The following is a 15268-nucleotide window of genomic DNA, read 5'->3' on the forward strand; positions in this document are numbered from 1 at the left end:
ACTCCGCCTTGTTATCTTTGCATGGAACGTCCACTCACAGTTCAAACAGGCTTTTTTTTTTTTTTTTAATTGAACTGACGGTCGGAATGAAGCTGCGTTTGAGTGCAGCTCCACACGTTGCCCTCGTCTCCAGTTTGTCAAGCCATTCATCTCAACTCTTGACACTCACAACTTAAAGTCAGTGGCTGGAGGCTCTCGGCACTCCCATTCCATGGTGTTTATTGTGTGGACATTTTCATCTAAGAGAGCTGCATCTTTTTTTTTATTATTTACTTATTTATTTTGGTGCCCGCTGTGTGTTCCTCCCCGGCTGATGCTGAGAGATTCACAGTTTGGCCGCAGTATCATCAACAGCCTGAGGGGGAAACTCCTCTGCAAAGGTCATTGCTGCGGAGAGGCGAGGTCGCAGCAACAGCAGCCTAAAGTGCATTTTTAAGTCACGGCGCGTTGGAAAAATACTGGAGTTGATGTTGCACTGCAGTCAAAAAAGAAGAAGAAGAAGAAGAAGAAGAAGACGCCCTAATCCTTGAAACATATGGAAATAAAGTCTGCAGGACTTTCACTTGTGAAACTTTTCTTTTTATTAAACTGATGACAGAGCGCTGACTTTTTTTTTTTTTTTTTTTCTGGCGGTGCAAATATTCTTTTGGCAGGTCGTCACAATTTCATCATTCAGTTTTGGAGGGATGGCTTAAATTCAGAGTCCACGTGTGGATTGAGTTTGAGGCAAATCACAGTAAATGTCGGCTTTTTGTGGAAAACGTTTCCGTTTCTTCTGGTTGTGTCTTTATTTCCCACCGGTGCGACACAAAAGGAGGCCGCGGGTCTTAGCCCTGTGTTTGGAGTCCTCAGGTTTACGCAACACTGAGATTCCCCAATATCAAACCATCAGTCTCCTGCATGTGTTTGTGTTTCCTGAGCTGCTCGCCATTCTCCGCTCCTCCTCCCTTCATCACCTGAAGTCAACTGACCGACTTTTAGTATTTCCTCATTTATTTTGATAGTCTCGACTTCCCTTGTGTTTCTTCGGGAAACATTACTTCCACTTCCTGTTTTCCCACCTTGTCTGTGTCCCATGATTTGCACCTGTGTCTCGTTGCCGGTCCTGCCCCTGATTGTCCTCACCTGTGTTGCCCTGGACCTCTTCTATAAATAGTCCTGTCTGTGCGCGGTTCTTGTCTCGTCTTGGTTGCGCCACCTCGGGTTCCTCAGTCTCAGAGGTTTGTTTTAATTGTCAACATGGAAATGCAAACTTATCATAAAATGTTTTGTACCTCCGTCCTCTGCAAAATCAAGATGAAAATTACTGCGGCTTATGCGCTTCACACCATTCACTGGAAACACCCGGAAATCGCAAATTGTACTTTGTCGAAATTTGAGAAATATTGCTTTTATTTTGTGAAAAACTGTCATGGAGACGCAGCTAGCGACCAACATGGGAACCTGCAGTGATGTGCACAGAGATGTGGGGGCGGTTGGATGGCCGCTGGACCGTCGCGGCTTCATTAACACCGGAACATTAACTGTAAATACAGGCAGACCCCCTCCACCCCCCTCCTCTACACCACCAGGTGCGAGGCCTGCGGCTGCTCGCTGCGAGGGTCAGTCGGCAATAAAGCATGTGCGTTTTCACGGCCTGCGGCGGGAGATTGGAGACCTCCCACTCCTCTCCGAGCCATTAACTTCACCCTGCTGCAGCGGGGGGACGGCGGCCGGCCGCTGAGCTCCCATAATCCCGCGCTTCAACCTTCACCTGACCTTCGTACGGCCACCGAGAGATGAGGAGGGACTACTATGAGTCCCCCCCCCGTTTCTCATCTGCACGAATAATTCCACTCAGTTGTCGTTTTGCATGTGACAGTAACAGTTTTTTGTGTGCTGTGTCACAGTTTTGCCAGATTGATCAACACACACAAACTACGACCGTCCCTGCTGGAGAGATTCAACATTAAGATGTCTTGTTTTTCATGTAACTCTTTTGTCAGTAGTTGTTTAGTACTGACAGTTTTTTTTGGGGGGGGGTGTTTGGTTGGTTTATTTTGTCCAATCTCAGTAACTTTTTTTTTTTTTTAAAGGAAGAAATATGTGGGAAAAGTGTTTATTTGTCAATATATGAACAACAACAGCCTGTTGAAAACAATATTATGTTGAATAAAACAATTAGCCAAAAGATTTAAATGCTGAATGTTTCATTTAACAGGCCACAACAGGTGGTCATCCGATGATTTCCTTTTAAATGTTGTGCTCGGCTAAATTCAAAACATCTCAAATAACAAACCCAAAGCGCTTCAGGAGAAAAACAGAAAGAAACAACTTCAGAAAGACATTTTCAAGGCTATTAAACAAATTTGAGGGGGTTTTCAGCCGAGCGAGAGCTTTCCTACTTCCTCCGAATTAATTCTGCACTTTTCGCCAAGGAGAAATGCGCATAATGAGACATTATCATAATAAGCCATCAACTTAACTAACGCACAGGTCCATTTATGACAGAGAACAACCCCAGAACTGTGGTTAAAAAATAAAAAAAAATACCACTGAGGCAACCAAAAATTAAGAGGCAACAGTAAATAACCAATTTTAGTTCACAGCGTCTCTCTTCAAGTATTTTTTTTTTTATTTTTTATTTTTTTGCTCTTAACTTGGCAGAACTTTGTTAATATTTCCACGCGGTTCTGTTGTATTTTGGATAAATTGTGTTCCTGCATGTCGGCGAAATGACAAAACACCCTCAAGCACTGAATCCAGGCCGACCTGACCACCAGGGGGCCACAGGTAGCAACCAGCGGCAACTGTAACCAATCCCAACCCACTGAATGGAAACACGTCTTTGAATCGCAAATAGAAAAACAGCAAACATGAAGTCAGCCATACTGCCGTGTGTGTGTGTGTGTGTGTGTGTGTGTGTGTGTGTGTGTGTGTGTGTGTGTGGTCCTACCGCGGAGACACAGTGGGTTGTGGAGCACTTTGCTTTTTTTTTTTTCAGGGTTTTTTTTATTGTTGCAAAGTGCAAAGGACAAAAGAAGGTTGTTGAAAATGAAAGGACCCCTGAAGGACGACAGACCGGGCGGCACCCTGCAGGGCTGCGTTGCAGGGCTCGTCGTGGCTTTGTCTCAGACAAGTGCAGGTGCATGAGGGGGGGAGAAGGCGTGCACGTGAGTGCACGGCGCACGTGTACATGATTTCCCACGACGACTTTCCCTCCATAAGACGGAGCCGCAGCACATTAATTAAAAGCAAGAACCGCATTGTGCTGTGCGGGTTGACGGACCCGGGCGACCTTTTGATATTGACTGTATAATATTTCCCGCTTTAAGACGCATCCTTGAGCTGGTGAAGGACCTGACAGGAGGCGTCTGGGGGATGCAGCAGGTTCTCAATGGTTCTCCGCTGCTGCAGAAGGACGGCCAAGGACCTGCTGAGGCTAAAAAAAAAAAAAAAAAAAAAAAAAAAGCCAGCAAGACAGGACTGTGACGTTACTGCCAGAGGTCAAAGGTCAGAGAAGAACCGGCCCAACTGGATCTCAGAAGACAGAGAGGCAACACGAGGTGAGCACTCTGAACAGTGATGATGATGATGCCTGATGATCTGCAGCAGGACGTCCAGCAGTTCAGCTCGTTTCCAACGACCTTGGCTTGAGACTGACCATTTTAAATTAAAAATTTGTTCCACGATATTGTTGTCGCAAATCAAAAGCATTGCACACCTTCCGTTGTTTTCTCAGCTCCTCTAATTTTGGGAGTCACACTGAAGAGGAATATCTGCACGAGTTCCACGACGGTGGTCCTGTTTTGCATGTATTGCGGAGCAATAATAATAATTGATGATGATGATGATGATGATGATGATGATATAATAGGCCTGGAAAATCTACCCGACTTTATTCACACTAGTTATTTGTTCTGCTGAGATGACGGGTGAGTTTCTGTGCGCGAGAATTAATGGGTCGTGTATGATTGTGAATTCCCTCCTGGTCCAGCGTTTGAAAAACACTCACTTGCATTTAGCCAATGAAAGTGATGATGCTGACATTAATTTCCGATTTATTTTCAGTCAAAAAAAAAAAAAAAAAAAAAAAACTAATCGTTTGGCGAGACAGCGGAGCAAATTGACAAAAAACTGAGCAAAACTAATTTGATGATGTCATTTTGTGATCATTTTCTGAGCACCAGGCTCAGGTTGAACACTCGGAGCTCTGAACAGGAGTTTGATGTTTCTCTCGTGAACAAAATTCTACTTTAAATTCTACTTTAAAAGACAGCACACATACTAAACCCATATAAAACCTCATTTTGTGTTTTGTTTTGTTTTGTTTTGGGTTGTTGTTTTTTTTTATCGTTGGTGCTTTTGCAGTGACGTAACACGGCGCTGTTGTCCTCGGTCCACTTCAACACAACGCTTGACAAATGCAGTGGCCGCCGAGTTGAGCAGAACCACGGCGCCCTCTGCAGGCGAGGACGGGAGGAGAGGGGAGTGGGAGAGGCGCGAGGAGGAGGCAGAGGACGGTGTCTCCTCTGAGCTGCATTTCATGGGCAGGTGGTTCAGAGCACTTTATTATAGAAGTTTGTGCATTTTTCTTCGCCTCTCGAAGTCTATTTAGACAGGTGGGCCGGCTGATGGATAAATCCTCGAGCAGCCACGAACAAAGGCGCCACGCTGGTATTTCACGGCCGGGCGAGATGCTGCTGTCACGCGTCAATTTGCAGCAATTACTGTTTTCACCGCCGCCGCTTCCATTGATCTCACGGCTGAACTGGGAGCCTCGGAAATACCGCACAAAGTGCAGAGCAATGGAGCCGCGGCTGCAGAAATGCCGCAATTACAGCCCACTGTGTGTGTGTGTGTGTGTGTGTGTGTGTGTGTGTGTGTGTGTGTGTGTGTGTGTGTGTGTGAGCTGTTTGCTGACAGCCACACAACAAACTTTTAATTGCGCGAGCGACACAAGCAGAAGCAGACAGTGACACTTTCATAGTGTCGCTGTCTGTCTGTCTGTCGGTCTGTCTGTCGGTCTGTCAACTCTGGTCTGTGACTCTGTTGCAAACTGTGGTGAGCCAGTGATGTGAAGTGTGACGGGAAACACACAGAGGAAGAGGAACTGAAACAGTGTTACTGCCTCAGGATAGTGGAGAGGAAGGAGGAGGAAAACACAGAGCCTTCTCGTCAGCGCGGAGAGACTCTGCTCTTGTTAATTCCTTTCAAAAAGATAGAAATGAGACACAAGCCATGGCCTCATATTGAACTGTGATTCTAATTAGCTGTTATGTATTTCCAAGAGCTGCTTGAAAAATATTTGAGCTTTTCTTTTCTTTTTCTTTCTTTCTTTTTCCTTTTTTTTTTTGCTTTATTGTGCCATTTAATTCAGCAACAATCTCACAGCCAAGAGAAAGGAAGAGTCCCCGGGTCCCTGAACACCCACTTCAGAAATTCACCTTGAATAAAGCAGAATTCTACAGTTGCTTCTTTACACTTTCCAACACAAAAAAGATGCAACGCAAAATGTCTTGCGCTGCATTTCAAAAAATCCCTTCAGATCAGGGAGCCGAGTTACATTTCTGCTGATAGCATGACAGCCTTCTTGACACCACACACACACACACACACACACACACACACACGCTCCCTTTTATTTAAGACAACTCTCAGTCACTAATGTCTCATTTCCTGGGGCTTGAAACACGCTGTGGTGCACTCACAACTTTTGCTGACATCTGTCTCTTCTGAAAAGAGAGCAACTGCAAGGCGGCGCCGAGACCATGTGACTCCTCGCAGTGGAGCAGAGCAGCTGTTAAATTAGCCAAACGTACGCTCATGCCAACAACCGTGGGTGGTGGTGGTGGTGGTGGTGGGGGGGTGTTCTCTTGGATTAAAGTCGAACATGTGCATGTGAGTGTGTGCATAGTTTTGCAGCCGAGGTGGGAGTGGCAGAATATAGTCCGACCAATCACAGAGCTTCCACACATCTAAGAGGCCAAGCTTCGACAGCTGTTTTAGAGAGGATGCTATAAAAGTCTTTGAACCCCTACTGGTCAATACTGGAACTGTGTAAGCATATATCTTTTCATGTTTATTCCTTTTTCTGAAACATGCGATTGAAAAGAATCAACGAAGGACAAGTTCACCCACATCTGAACTGTAACCCTTTTCAAGTGGCACTGTGTCCATCCATCCATTGGTAACATAATATATAATATTAATAATATGGCTGAAAGGTTTTGACTCTCATGAGGTGGTTTTTCACACGTATGCATATCGAAGGATATCGCAAAAGTGTCATGGAAACACTTTTTTCGCATTTACACATCAGCAGAATGAACGTATGTGGGTCACGTGACCAGTTCACTGACCAATGATTTTATGAGGATTACGTCTTATGCGCTTCACACCGTTCAATGGAGACACCTGCAAATCGCAATTGAACTTTGTCGAAATTTTAGAAATATCTCTTTTGCAAAGAACTGTAATGGAAATGCGTAAGAGTGTAACAGCGTGATGGAGGCTTGTATCTGTGTGGCTAATTTTCGAGGTGTGTGTTGATGAGCTCAGTTTGCCACCATGCAAGACGTCCCATCACTCAGTGTCAAGTTTGATCGATGCTCCACCTATCGCATCTTTATGAGTGATTTGTTATGAAAACAAGTTGCCTCTATTTTTGTGGGTCCGTGAGCGTCCCGACACAAAACTAAGTGCTTGTTAGCGCGGCGGCGGCGGCGGCGGCTTCCTGGTCTGATCTGCTTCCTGTCGCACAGACGCTTCGCAGTGATCTGAGACGTATCACAGGGATATTTTCGGAATGGCGGCGGTGTGCGGCGGCGCCTGTGCGATCCTCTTCGCTCTTCCACGGGTGCACGGCGGAGCCTTGATCATGAATCTGAGATTACCCTATGGAGTGCCGGGGCTGCGATACAGTCGAGCCGTATTTAGAGCTGCCTCGCCACAGAGCCGAGATAAAACTGTCAGTTTGTTGGGTGAGACTTCTTCAGCACCACGGACAGCGACGGGTAAGGGATGAAATGACTCGGCAAAGAAAATATTCACCCATTGCTCGGTAGATTGTGTTTGAGGTTTTACCCAGATCTTATTATCCAAATGTATTAATACTGTTATTATTAGTGGTAGTAGTGGTAGTAGTAGTAGTAGTAGTAATGCTAGAAGCAGTAGTATTCAAAGAAATTTAAATTTGTGTACCTTCATTTTATTGTGCCCAAACCCCCTCATCAGAAATAATAAAATAAAAACAATGCACATCAATATTTCTCAGTAATCAACCTTTGCTGGATTCTGTTCCTTTTTTTTTTTTCCATCTGACTGGATGAAATTCTGGAGGCCAAAGAGGAACAGCAGTCAGTTGCTTTGGGCCGTGGATGAACAAGGTGCAGCGAGTGAGAGTTGGCTCCATGGATCCTTTGATCAAATGATTAAATTATTATTTTTTTCTCTTTCAGTGACCAACACTTGAACTTCTCACCACATGCCTCGCCAACATTTCCAGAAATGAACACAGCAACAACGAAAATAAAAGCCATTGGTATTGAGCAACTAGAATGTCAGGATGACAAAATCTGATTACTGACAAGGGGCCGGCAAAAATAGACTTTGCTAAATCAATAATTGTGGCTAAAAAAAAAACAAAAAAAACGCTCGCCATGGAATTCCACACGATTTGAAACGTGACAGGAGCACTGCAGCTTTTTTGTTTAATAACCAGCGCTGCACAATTGATCATGATCGCATTATGCAATTATTTAGCAGAAGGAGCTGGCGGGATGAGACTCATTGTTGCGCCAGTCTGTTCTCCCGGGATGAAGATGGATGGATTAATGATCGGCGATAATCAGGCCGGCGTGCGGCGTCACTCGTCAGGCCCATCCGTCAGCACGCAGCGCCGTCGCTCCCTGACAGCAGACTCCGTCTTGGCCCGCCGCCTCGTTTTCACAAACCCTGTTATAAAAGCATCAGCAGGCGTTGAAAACGGCTTATTAGCGGCTCGCCTACGGTAGTCGGACAGATCTGTCAGCCAATCAGACGGCTTGCATGTCGGAACCATCAGCCCGGCCCTGTCAGCCAATCAGATCAGAAGCTGCTGGTTTGGTATAAAGCAGTGACTGGTTTCAGTGTTTGGCCAAGTTGCATTCAAGGAAATATATTCATCGACGGCCTGCAACGCTGCGACGGCCACAAGAGATTTTTAAAATATCAAAATATCAAAACGTTCCCTCGGCCTTGAAAGGAGGCGGTAATCTGAAAATGAAAAGATTGCACTCACAGAGATGCTGCTGATATCTCAATTAAGGCCCGATCGGCCTCTATTGATCTGCTGTCAGATAAGAGTCATTTTGTTATAAGCCTGGCACGTGGCAGCCTGGAATTAATCCTGCATGCTAATGACAGTGAGACATCCGACCAGTTGTCAATGCTCGAAAGCAGCTGCTGTGCTTTCATATTCAATTTTCTTTTTTTCCTCACATATTTCCAAAGTCCACTGGGGAAACGAACCACAGACGAGGTTTAGGATCCATCCATCCATCCATCCATCCATCCATACATACATACATCCATCCATCCATCCAGCCATCCATCCATCCATCCAGCCATCCATATATCCATCCAGCCATCCATCCATCCATCCAGCCATCCATCCATCCATACATCCACTTTCAATACCCGCTTCTTCCTGAGTTCAGGGTCACGGGGGTCTGCTGGAGCCAATCTGGTGAAGGTAGGGTGACACCCTGGACAAGTTGCCAGTTTGTCGCAGAGCCACATAGAGACAGACAGATACTCACACTCCCACAGACCTATGGACCATTTAGAGTTCCCAAGTGACCTCACGTGTGTGTTTTTGGAGTGTGGGAGTGAAGCTGGAGAACCCAGAGAGAAGCCAGCAGACTCAGGGAGAACATGCAAACTCTACACAGAAAGGCCCCAGGACCGGAATCAAACCCACAACCTTCTTGCTGTCGGGCGACAGCGCTCACCACTGTACCACCGTGTCACCAAAAGGGCAAAACAAAAAGCTTAAAAATAGGATGTTTGTGTTTGTTTGTTTGTTTTTTTGTGACATCACAGAGGGCTGACATCCTGAGATGATTGTTGTTCCAGCTGAAGGAGCAGCTCGACAATATCCAGGCCACATTGTCTGCAGAACATCTAAGCAGCCCAACCCCTTGATCATCAGCCACCCCAGTCAAAGGAACACGCACTGACCCAAGTTATTAGCACGACCACCTCCGTTCTTATCTGCCCGCACAGCCGCCGCCGCCATTGTTAACCACCAACCGAAAACAACAAACAGGCACGCCGTCAGTCCGCCGCTGCTTTTGTTCCTCCTCGGCCGACCGAGGAGACCCGGGCATCAAAGTTGGTCGGTTTGCAAAGTTCACATTTGCATTTTGCATTTTCCGCCAAGACCCCTATGCAACTCAGTGGGCGAGCGAGGAGGGAGGGAGGGAGGGAGGGAGAGAGGAAGGGAGGAAGAGAAATGTGCCACAGCGGGTTGGAGAGGAACTCTGTCTCTGCCTGATTATAATTACCAATCGCAATAACGACGAGATTTGTTAGGTCTGCAAAATATTAAGTGGGACCTGCTCAGAGACGTATTGTCCCTTTAATAAACTAGACAAAGTGGCTGAGAAACACGGAGGATAATATGAGCAAGTGGCAGAAAAAGCGGCTTGGACTGACGTCTCTCATTAAGGCGAGCGGCGAGACAGCGTTGTCACCGTTATGGATCAAGTTCTAAGCTCTCAGATATCATAACGATCTATTATTCAGAAACACATTTCATCTCTGCCGCACCCGGAGAAAGAGATGAGATCAGGATTTTTTTTTTTTTTTTTTTTTTAAATAAGGAGGTTAAAAAAGAATGAAAGACAATTTGCAAAGGGAAGAAGGGGGGAGAGGCAGAGGAAGAGTGGAAATGTGCACTTTGAGGTGAAACGTCAAGAATATTTCACTGCGCTCCAGCGCCACGCTGGGCATTTTATTCCCCGGCGCTGCCGGAGACGGAGTGAAATATTGCGGCGACTCCAGTGAGACAGGTGGCTCATTATCCACATCACCAACAAAGAGCCAGAGAGAAAAATGACCGGCAAGACTGTTGGAGTGAAGCAACACCTCGTCCTCCTCAGAGGCCTGGAGACTGCATGTAATTAGCAGCAAGAGCACTGCAAGAAAGTCCTAATGATGCCCCCCCCCCCCCTTATTTCCTTTTACTCTTTCTTTCTCTTTTTTTTCCTCCCACCCTTGAAGTCTCCTCCTGCAGCCACCCAGAACCCAGAGCCAGCCGACTGAATCAGGAAGTCAGCGGCTCTGAAAGGTGAGGAAATCATCCCGGGAGCGAAAGCATTTAATAAAGCCATCGTAAAGTTTTTCTTTTTTTTTTCATCCCCCACCTAACGAACAATTAGCATCTTTATTAAATTGGCTAAAATGGCGGAGGATGAATGGCTCAGGAGGGGACACGGAGCAGCTGGGAATACTCGCGTTTCAGGGTGATTAATGAACGGCGGTCCGTACGCAAAGGGAGCGAAGAGAGACTGTTCAAGAGGGGAACTCAGGAACGAACCTCAGCGGTTCCGAGGTGACCCAGATTCAGGAGGTGGGGGAGGAGCTGGAAGAGGAGGTGGAGGAGGTGGAGAAGGAGGAGGAGAGTAAAAAATGTTGTCATGTCTGGAAACATTGTCGCTTCAGTCAATCGACTTCAAAGTGTTTGGCCAATTATGCTAAGATTCTGTTTACGTGACGGGATGTCACACCATAAACTGGTGACTGCAACGCCACCGTGTGGTTGAACTTGAATCTGCAAACACAACAGGTGATTGTTGGGTGCAGGATCAGTGCCTTGCTTTGGAAGGAGGTGCCAGTTTAAATCCACTATGGCTGATGTTTGTTTTGCATCCCTGGTCTTCAGGGTCTTTGATTATTTTCATTGCATTCGGGATTTCTTTCTCGTACTCAAGAGGCTTTTTGCCCGTTCGGCCTTGGTGTACAAGTGGCACAGTCCAGCGTCTTTGGCTCACTGGAAAGGAGAGAAAAGGAAATGAACACTCAGAGTGTAACATCAACTCAAAGTGTTTTCAAAATCTTTATTGTGCTCCAACAAATTTCCAAATGTGCACATTTTCAAAGGCACCGGCTGTGAGGTGCATTAATTTCCACAATCAATAATGAAGGATATTGATACGACGATCTAAGAACAGAACAGAATTTTTTGCAGGTTGCGATGAGATCCGCTCAGGATTCCGACCGTTCGCTTGAGAAACTGACAAGGCTCCACTCGTACGAGAAGAGATGGAGGACAAGAGAGGACAACAGTATCATGCGCTCCACATCCTCCAGGCCACTTTATGAGGCGCACCTGCACACTAGAGAAGGCCGAGGAAGAGCTCAAGGACAAGAGGGGACAAAAGCATCATGTGTTTGACGCACTCACCGCCACTTTATCAGGCACACCTGCTCCCTGCGCCTGCGTTTGCCGAGAAACTGCGCGTAGCTGGGTGCTGTCTAATGCGGAGGAAAGGCAGAGGTGTAAACCTCCTTCCTCCACCTGTCTGAACACTAATAGCACCGTAATGTCTGCGGTGCTGCAAGAGGACAGATTGAGTCGCCGCTCCTGCTGCTTCTCCGGCAAATTTCTCATTAGCCAGGAGAGCCAGACTTCTCGAGCAGAACTGATAGAGGATGATCTGAGCTGGAGGGCACCACTGGCCAATTTCCCTCATTACCCTAAATCCTCTGGAGCAGCCAGACGGACAACGTACATATTAATAACAAGTTGTGAGTCAAGGTTTTTTTTTTTTTTTTTCTTCTTCTTCTGCCTCTTTTTTTTTTTAGCGCTACTATCGCTGAAGAACAGCTGCGAGTGAGAGACTGAGGGTGAAGGACTGTTTGACCTGTGGACAGATGAGTGTATGTCAAGTCACGGCGGGGGACAATTTTACCCATGATTCACAGCGGGGCTTATGTTGCAGCAGTCGGCAAGGCAAGTTGGTGCACAAATCATTGAGCGGTCTGTGTGCCTGTCATCACAGAGAAAAAAATCTGCTGAGTCTTTTCAGTCGTGACTGAAAGAGTCACCTAGCCTGTCCTAGCCTGTCCTGGCATGTCCTACTGTCTCCTAGCCTGTCCTGCCCAGTCCTAGCCTGTCCTGGCCTGTCCTGGCCTGTCCTGGCATGTCCTACTGTCTCCTAGCCTGTCCTAGCCTGTCCTAGCCTGTCCTGGCATGTCCTACTGTCTCCTAGCCTGTCCTGCCCAGTCCTAGTCTGTCCTGGCCTGTCCTAGCGTGTCCTGGCCTGTCCTGCCCAGTCCTAGCCTGTCCTAGCCTGTCCTGGCCTGTCCTAGTCTGTCCTGGCCTGTCCTAGCCTGTCCTAGCCTGTCCATGAATGTCCTGCTGTCTCCTAGCCTGTCCTGCCCAGTCCTAGCCTGTCCTGCCCAGTCCTAGCCTGTCCTAGCCTGTCCTGGCCTGTCTTAGCCTGTCCTAGCCTGTCCTAGCCTGTCCTGGCCTGTCCAAGCCTGTCCTAGCCTGTCCTGGCATGTCCTGGCCTGTCCTAGTCTGTCCTGGCCTGTCCTGCCCAGTCCTAGCCTGTCCTGGCATGTCCTGGCCTGTCCTAGCCTGTCCTAGCCTGTCCTGGCCTGTCCTAGTCTCTCCTAGCATGCCAAAGCATGTGGAGTGGTGGAGTTTTATGTGGAGTTTTATACCCATCACCTTTTTAGAGGCCTGCTTTACCAAACCACAAACTCTATTAAATCAAAATTGCAAGTACCAAAGTTTGTTATTTTTCTAACATCCTGCTTTTACACCTGAAACTGAGTTGTTTTTTTTGTTTTGTTTTGTTTTGTTTTTAGGGCTGTTAACATCTCATTAACGAAACAAAAGAAAAAACTCAACACAAAGAATGTCGTCCAGCCTGTGATTACTGGCGGTGGTAATTGGTATGTGGCGAGCTCAAATCATGGTCAAATGCGGGAAATGGCATGCAAAATGTGCTGCGACATTTTCCCCTCATCTATAGAGCTTTTTTTTGTAATTCACTGTCTTTTTCAGGCCACTTTGTGAAAAAAAAAAACCCATCTCAGTGCCTTCAGCAGCTTCTGCTTGCTGTGTTCTTGCCGTGCGTGCCAAGAGACATATACTTTATATATAGCGACATCAATCCCAGCACCGGCACAACAAGTTATCAGTTTTTATTCCTACGGATGAAATTCTTATGAGACGAGAGAAATCATACGTGTGCATCCAGTCTTGTTGCATGTCAGCCAATGCAGCTGTTTTGTTATTCTGCACCTGATCAAGACACCTATATTGTCCCTATATTCCTCCCTCAGAGGACTTTCTTTAAATACGAGGCTCCGCTTGCACAGTGACACCCCAGCAACCCCGTTCCCATAAAAAAAAAAAGCCTCCCTCATTATCCTAACGGTTTCATGGGATGCGCCTTTTATTGCACATCGGGATACACAAGGCCTTTATTCTTGACAACACAGGGAGAAAAAAAACAACAACAAAAAAACACCAGGCAACCATTTCTACTGGGGAACCAATAAAAAGGGGCTGAAGTGTGGAAGGACTGTTGGAGGCCTGGTTTTTATAATAATCACTTTTATTTATTTCGTCAGTTCAAAGACGGAAGAGCCGCGCGGCCGATAAAACGTTTCTTCATTCGCTCCTCATCCTTCGTTATTTCCGTCGAGTGGCGAGTGCGGGAAAAAACGAAACCAAATCGGTCTCGTGCTAAATTATTTCCGCCTCATCTTCCCGCTGCTTCGCTGCATTATAACCTTCCTTTTTATCAACCCCTTCCCCCCCCCCTTTCCCCAACCACACTTTCATCACATGCATTATTTAACTGTGTATACAATAAACACGTACTTTAGATTTTTTTTTCTCTCTCTCTCTCTCATTTGGTTCTTCTCTTCTTTTAGCGAAGGCGGCTGAACGAACCCATCCGTCTTCACGGAGACTTGCGGAAGTCGCGCCGGTTCCTTCATGTAATAAGTGAGACACGTCACACACGGCGCGCTCTCATCCGAAAGAAGCCGATTAGGAATCAGCCGGCTGCTCCTTTCGCCTGCCGCAGGAATAACGGCTATATTTAATACCGGCGCCGCCGGCGTAATGGCATTTGTTTTCCCTGACACGCCGGTCGTTACCACGAGCCGAGCGGCGGCGGCGCTCGTAACGACCGGGATGCATCACCAAACGACATTACCGCCATATTGATGCCGACCATTAAGCGCCAATCCAGGCTTTGCGGTCCACCGCGCGCTCGTCGTGGCCCCCCGGGGGGGGGACAGCAGTGAGGCGGCAATAAAGATCCATCGGCACAATTTCCATAATTTCAAATTCAGCCGTTTTAAAAAAAAAAACTCTCGAGCTGATGTTTTTGTTTTTCTCCCCAGAGAGGCCTTTCAAAACAGATTTCACTGGAGCTCAGATGCAGGTCTAGTCTAGTTCAGCCTAGCCCAGCCTAGCCTAGTCCAGACCAGTCCAGTGACGTCACGCTGGGAATGATTCTTGGTCTGAGTCTTCCTATCAGCTTCCTTCATAGCTTATTGTCCAGTACTTTCTACTTGTACTGTCTGCAGTTTACTTTTGTTTGGCACTCTATGAGGAAAAAACACATTTTGGGCTGCATGGGATTTTTCTTGGCTGCAGTGCCTCAAGTTGCCAAAAGGTGGCAACATTTTAGCACCGCCACATCCAGAAGTCCACTTCTCTTGACGTTTCCGTGAAGATTTTTTTTTACCTGAAATAAACTTTTCATCGCAGCAAAACTCACTGGAACTGTCGCTGGTCATGTTTTGCTCTGTTGAAAATACAGAAGTTAGCGTCCACAATTCTACCGTTTCTTTTTTTTTGGCTTTTCACCATAATTGATGGGAAATCAGTCCCCGTGTGTGTGCGTCATTCACTGCATTTGACGCACTGAAAGAAAATCACTGGCAAAAATCAACGCCGTCGCTGTCGCTGTGGCTGTTTTGGTGGATTTCAAAGAGTTTGCTTAAATTCCGCGGTGCCCATTTATTATCCGTGTCTTTCCCCGCTGACTCGCCTCCGCCGCCACCGCCGCCGCCGCCGCTGCTGCCCGTCTCCTTCCCCACAGGCCTCTAATGAAGTTCTCCTTATCTGTCGTTACACACCTCATCTCATTTGTTAAACTCACGCGTCGCTCGCGGGAGCTGCTGGTGGAATAAAACAGCAGCGTTTCACGTCCCGACAATAGAGCGTGGTTTTTGTTTTTTTTCTCTCATTGATTCGCACAACGCTCAGAAA

This window comes from Nelusetta ayraudi, unplaced genomic scaffold (genome assembly GCF_046127955.1).
Source record: "Nelusetta ayraudi isolate G7.1 ecotype Tasmania unplaced genomic scaffold, CSIRO-AGI_Nayr_v1 ptg000102l, whole genome shotgun sequence".
In the NCBI taxonomy this organism is placed as follows: domain Eukaryota; kingdom Metazoa; phylum Chordata; class Actinopteri; order Tetraodontiformes; family Monacanthidae; genus Nelusetta; species Nelusetta ayraudi.